Source organism: Odontomachus brunneus, unplaced genomic scaffold, assembly GCF_010583005.1.
Source record: "Odontomachus brunneus isolate Ranch 3 - 2012 unplaced genomic scaffold, Obru_v1 Obru_scaffold_149, whole genome shotgun sequence".
NCBI lineage: Eukaryota > Metazoa > Arthropoda > Insecta > Hymenoptera > Formicidae > Odontomachus > Odontomachus brunneus.
The window spans coordinates 780,255-787,622 of record NW_022639599.1 but is presented as its reverse complement, the minus strand read 5'-3'; positions in this window follow the sequence as shown (position 1 = coordinate 787,622).

The following is a 7,368-nucleotide window of genomic DNA, read 5'->3' as shown; positions in this document are numbered from 1 at the left end:
ATTTCCGCGAGAGAAACACCGAAAGGCGAAAACCCAGACCCACGTCCATTGCGTCGAAACGCGTACAGTCGTCGTCGGTCAACCGCATCAATCCGACCAATAAACACGATGGAACCAAAAGCTTTCACGAGCACCCGGAAAAGAGTGGTTCCGGGGAAAGAGAGGAAGAACGATAGGTAGATAAATAGAGGCGGAAAGAGAGGGAAAGAAGGAAAGAAGAGGGAGAGAGGGGAAGGAGGGAGAGAGAGAGAGAGAGAGAGAATGAATGGCTATATTGGTCACTGAGCGAAACGCGAACACAACTTTGTAACGATGCAAACAGTCGCGCGAGTAGGCGAGTGGGTGTGTGTCGATGAGTATGTGACAACTTTGCAATGCATGCAACTGTACCCGGGCATCCGGTTCGCGGTCTACCCGGTACACGAGCACTACAAAGGTTATCGACAGTTCGGTTCTGCTTGCGATCCACCGATAATTCGACGATCGACGATATGACAATCTGTTCTTCTCTTCGTGCTCAAAGAGGTAACGAGAGAGGGTAGAACGACGATAACGACGACGTCATCGCGAGAACGGTTTTTCAAATAAACCCCCGACACCCCCGTCCCTCGTATTTCCCATTTTCCTCCTCTAGCTTTCATCGCCGGTCATTGTTTCATGCTGCACGGCAGTGCGGCCTGTAATGCAATTGTAAAACACAGCCTGGACCGGCTCTCGACAACATTGCGGCCGGATACGATTGTGTACCGGCTTATCGACCCCCATAATTACGGGTAAGACTTCGCGGAGCGTAATGACCGCTTTTCTTATCGCGCCCCTACCGTTTCTTACGGCGTTCACGAGTGTCCTGCCTTCTCGAAATGATTTATACCCGCTGGCAGCGGGGAAAGAATTACGAGCATTCCGTCGGTAATCTCTGCCGGGAACGTACGCCGCCACGCGACTAAGCAGACGTAAGGACAATTAAGAAAAGATCGTCGTAAAAAAGAAATTGACGATCGAGAATACGCCGTGCCGGGATAAAAGCGTTCGCGATTCAGAGTGTAGAGTGGAGGGACCCGCTTAATTTTTCGAAACTTACCGCGCGCGCGCGCGACGTGTCCGCGTTGGATTAATTGTCCGCGTTAATTTGTTTTTTTTCTCCTCTCTCCTCCCCGCTTCCCGCGCGTTGTAAATCACACCGGTAGAAACAAATAAACGCGATCACGCGCCTGTTCTTTCATAAGTTACGCGGTGATATAATACCCGAAAGCAATTAGATTGCACCTCACCCGCTCCCCCTCCCCCCCCCCTCCGCCGTCCGCGCGGTGGTGTTGGCTCAAAACGCTTAATACACATTAATTAGGTATTAAAGCGCGATTAGCCGACGAAGCGTAAGTTCATCGCGCAAATAGTCACGTCAGCCAGTTAATTTGCCGGTGAATTTTTATTCATTAACGTATACAGTCGCTTCCCCTACGCCGCTCGGCTACGATCAAAGCGTACGCAAAAATGCGGTTACACGGTAAATTTCGTGTTGATTGGTATCATTGGACTTTTTAGTCGGATGCACAATATGTGACGTGCCGCAAATAATATTATCGGATTTTCCATTATGACAGTAAAACCGCACGCACACGGCCCATAATATATGTTTTGACCGCAATATTATTATTGTTGATACTATTATCGGATTATAATTACACGTTAAACGTTTGCCGATGCGGAAATCGACAGAGAGAGTGTTCGATGCGCGATTAAAATCGCGCGCGTAATCAGCGTAAGTAAGAAGCGTGATAAATATAGGCGTATTCAACCAGAAATTTACCCCGCAGCCCTGATCAGGTTGATCCCAGTCAATCAGTTATCTGCTCTGTAAAAGGCGTTATATCCTGATAAGTCCTGATAATGTAACGCAGCGTGATTAGATTACCGATTAGAGGACCTTATCAATCATGACTATTAATAATTAGAACTCTTGATAACACATCAGCTTACACAGATCACTCTTTGGTGCCGCATCACTGATTGGGATCGGCCCGACCAGGAGCATGAGATGAATTTCTAGTCCGGATTTACGCGACAAACGCGCTTCCCTGGACATTCCTCTCAAGGCACAATCGAGAGGGCGAAATAATCCCGTAATAATCTCTCGTCGCTGGGAAATAAATTCGAAGACACTCGGCCCGAAAGGAAAGTTGCCATGCGAGTTATTCGCAAGAGAGAGAGAGAGAGAGAGGAAGAGGGAAAGAGAGAGAGCGAGTGATCATTCCGCGACAGTGATTTACTGGTGAATACTAACGAGATTAAGTACGTGACTCAAATTAACGAGGAGATTAATTATGGTCCTTTCGATCGATCCGCGTCTGCGATCGCGTCGATGATCTTCGCGTTACCGCATGCAATCTAATACCCTTCGCGGGTAATCGACAACACCATCGATTTACCATGAAAGCCATGCAGTCCTTACCTCGCGACACCCATCGTAGCCACACGTCCCTCATTAGTTGGCACTAATTATTTTATCGCACGAAATACACATTGTCGCGGAAATTCGCCGCAATCTCGGGAGAGATTGAGAGAGCGCCGGGTTAATTGGACTCGCGATCTGACAAACTTAATAATCGTCTGGAAAGTGAAAACGACATATCAGCGCGCAGCCCGTTATTCTCTATAAACACTTAATTTCACGCCGAGATATTGCGTGTGTGTATGTATATATGTATGTATATATGTATGTATATATGTATATATATACATATATATACATATATATGTATATATATATATACATATATATACATATATATATATACATATATTTATACATATATATATATATATATATATATATATATATATATATATATATATACGGACAATTGCATTAAGACAGAGACTTTAATTAAATTTTAACTTGAACTTCAAGCAAAGATCGAAAGTTAACGTACTGTTGCTGCGTTGCTTATAGTTTATATCGCAATTCTGTAACTGCATTATTAAGCAAAATGTATTCTTTATTACAACGGATTGAACATAATGCAACTGTAATTTAAAGGAAGAAACGGCAACAGTAGTAGAAACTTCATTTTGCTTACGATATGCCTGCCCGCTCTTGCAACTTTGTATTCCGAAATTATAATTCCGGGCTGTATGACATATCATATGAAACTCTTACTTTATAGAACGATAGAGTTAATAACACGATTTGCAGATCTGTAATATTCGCTGTCTTAGAAGGAAATTCATCTTCATCCTTGCAAAATGCGATTATCCTCCAAAGATACGCACAGCGCTCCGTAAATATAGTCGATGTTATCTTTCTGAATCGCAACTGTCGCCGTTTCCTTTCACGGCAATATTCTCATTATGCGAAATTCGTTACGGCTCCGTGGCATCGGACGTGACTACCTTGTCGCGATGAGTTTAATTGTTCGAGCTCTTACTTACGCCAGGCTTCAAATTAACACTAACGCAGGCGAATCGATGAAACTCGGATAACTGCGAGCGTGAATTTATTCAGCACGAAACATGATTGCGGCGCACACGTGAGCTAAGATAAAGTACCAGTTCCGGCACACGTACCTAATCCTGGACATTTTTATTGTTTTAATCTTTAACTAAATTCTCAATATATAATATATATTTAAACTCTCAATATATAAAATATATGCTTCTTATACTGAACTTTCTCTTATCGAAAGATAATTAGAAGTGCCTCTAAATGTGACTCATAAGCATCCTGGCTTATAAGTATATTTAGAAGCACTTTTATTAATAAAAAAAGGGTTTAGAATAAAAATCTATTATATATATTGAATAATTGAATATATTAGATATATATTGTGAATAAAAAATAAAATATAACTTATGTATTGAATATAGTATAGGATAAGAAATATTTAGGATAAGAGATAAAAAGGTAAAAGGAAAGGAGTAGGATAAGAAATAACTAGGATAAGAGGCGAAAAAGAAAAGAAAGAAGTGAATGTAGGAAAAATGTAAAAATAAGGTTAAGGTAAAAACTAAGAACTTCCTGGCATTATAAGCTAAAGTAAAAATAAAGAGATGTTGAATATATAATATATTAATATATTCTTATTAATATATTCTTATTAATATATTCTTATTAATATATACTTATTAATATATTCTTATTAATATATTGAATATATTAATAAGAATATATTAATAAGAATATTCAAGATTAGATTCATGTTCGCGTATTGATATTTTTTTTTTTCCCTATACTTTTCCAAATGACGCGTTTTCCATTTTTGCTTCTTTTTAAGATATTATTTTACTAAATTAAACTGTTACGTGTATGATGTTACGCAAAAATACGGGGAGCGACGGAATATCACTCGATTGCCATTTATCGTGCGGTTGCGACAACTCATAATTTCGCATAACGCAACTCAGTTCAGTCTGCATATAGAATTTTCACTCTTTCGAGCCGAAACACGAAGTGTCCTAATGACTAATTATTAGTTTGGAACTCGTAATTTTTCAGCTCGGCCAGTCACTTGATGGTTCATTCTCGTAACCACTCCTTTATTTGCTCATTTTAATTGGCTGGCGCGAACTTCTGGCGAAATTCAAGAACGCCGCGCCGTTCCCAGCAACGAAATAAAGTCAACCACCGATACTTTAATTAAACGGACCAATTTGCATGGCCCGACCTGATACGTTATCGGTACGTACGAAAGAATGGCCCTTCCCAAATCCACACTTAACCCGCTACGTCATGCGTTCAAGAACTCACCGCTGCGAGAATTGCTGTCGGAATTCCACGCTTAAGCGAATAGTTTGCTGGGAATTATTTACGTGCACATTGTTGTAGAAATTCTACGTTATTATTATGACCTCGAAAACGAAAAATGAAAACGAGTGAGAGGAGGAGGATTATTTTTCAGCGTTGCTTTGAGACGCGAGCTAATTAAAAAGTGAACAAAACTTCGCAGACGCAAATTATATAGATCGGATTTTTTTTATTAACTTATTTGGAGAAAAATAGGATAACTTGTTAACGTGATACGGTATTCTTTTAATTTTACAACATTTGAATTGTAACACATGGATACAAAAGATACGGTAACGATATATCCCGTGTTGAATTTTATGCGAAAGACAACACATAAACGCAAAAAATACGGTAACGAAATATCCCGTGTTGAATTTTATGCGAAAGACAACAATGTTTCTTCTCATGTCCAATCGATTAATCGCGTGTGTAAGCGTCATGAGAATTATATCAGCACGGTAATGTTTCACTTGAAAAGAGATAATCAAGTAAAGCGAATCGTTATGTTTACACGAAGAACCTCCGACGAGCCGGAAACCATCGGCTGTTACAAAAGCACAAAGTGCAGTGAATGGGGATGAGTGTAAGAGATAAAAGGATATTCCGGGAAAGAACTTCACGCAGGGGGCAGCGAGAAACTCAATTTCGGAGATTAGTTCCCCACGGAATCGCATTCCTTAATGTAAAACAGCTTCTAAGGAATTACACATCAAACAAACACAAACGCGGAAAAACCGAGAAATCGGGCAAAAGGCGAGTTCTTTCTGCAATACTAAACGCGAAATAGGATCGTTTTGTGACACAACGACAATGTGCGACAACTCAATTCCAACAGTTGCCTTGTGTCGGTATTGTACGAAGTATAAATACCGAAATTCCACTATTCTCACGACACAACTTACTATGATTACAGTTTGACGTCAAACGGACGAAACTTTACGTGACCAACTTTCTGCGGAGCCCGTTAAGAGTAAACAATGCCAGTATTTTTCTATCCACGAATCAATTTCTGAGACGGAAATGCAGAAAAAAGCTGACGTTTTAGAAAATTTTAACTGACTTTGCTTTAGCGGAATTTCAATTTTAATCTCGTTTATCGAAAATGAGACAAACTTACTGAAGATTGGAAAAATTGAAATATCTATAATTGTATTTTTTCTCTAATAGAAAGAAAAAGCGAATGAGCACCTTTGGTACTATCAAGGAACTGATGTTTATAAAACGAATAAACAGTGGACAGACAATTTACACGGCTCTACCATGCCGGTAAATTGGAGCTCATTGATGTAACTATCGCTATTTGTCAACGACGTAGCAGGCTAATTAAATCATACGCGATGAGCTCATACCGGTGATTATCTGGATTAATTCATTAATGCCATGGACGGGGCGGCTAATGTCATCCATAACGATGTAAACACTTACGTGCTGTGCGTGTGACACGTGTACCGCAGTTACGAACCATATCTGCCCCGCGTTTGTTTACCTTATTCCGTGTTAAGCGAAACTAAAATCAATTTGGAGCGTCAGTCCTACAACTAGTCGTTCTAACTTTACGGAAACTTAACGCAAAGTGGAAATTTGAAACGCTGAGAATATTTCTTCATTCTTCATCCGCATGCGCGATTATTTTTATAACTTTCTCTTCCTTCTTTTTCTCCAGAGATACCGCCGGCCATAGAGTTGGCGAAATCTTGCAGAAATTTTCCGCATGGCAAATATATCTTTCAGCGGAGCACCCGATCCGCTATCTATTGCAGAGGTTGGCCAAGTGGTTTATCTTGCCCGACCTATCTCAAAACAATTTCCTTTCGATCTCAATACATTCGTATTCTCGAGTCTGCGAGTTCGACTAAGCAGCTCCCTCCAAAATAAATATCACGTAAAATTCCAAATACGTCTGGCCGGTATCTAGAAACGTATATTTCTAGTACTTTCACGGCGATCTACAATACTTCTCCCCGGTCAGTCCCGACGATGCATCAGTGTACACTTGATAGCAACGAAAGGAGCTCCATTCGTATTCCTCGATTCCTTTTAACGAAAAGGACAAAATACGTCGCTACTTCCCAAGAGAGATTCTCTGCCGATCACGCACAAACGCGAAAGACATCCCCGTAGCTTCGCGCTCGTGTGCGCTGTAAACGAGCTCGCTCGACTCGCGAATTACAGAAAAGTAGCTTCGGAGCTCATAAAGGTCACATTGTGCGCTCACATTCTGATACGAGAGACGCAGTAACGTAAATGGGAATTAAGAAAGAATCTTGGCCGATCGAGCGTGCAGATAAGTAGTCGATCGGGGACCAGAGAGCGTCGGGGAAAGCGTGGAAAACGTAAGGCACGATGGGCGTAAGTACGAAGTCGGCCGAGCGGTAGGATTTGTTATAAGCTCCCGACAGAGAAGAGGTAATCTGACCGTCGTCGTCGGTTTATAAAGGACCATGCTGTGCCTCTCTCTCCCCTTTCTCTCCTTTTTCTCTCTCCTCTTCCCTCTTCTCTCCCCCCTCTTGCTTTCTTTCTCTCTTTCTCTCTCTCTCTCTCTCTCTCTCTCTCTCTCTCTCTCTCTCTCTCTCTCTCTCTCTCTC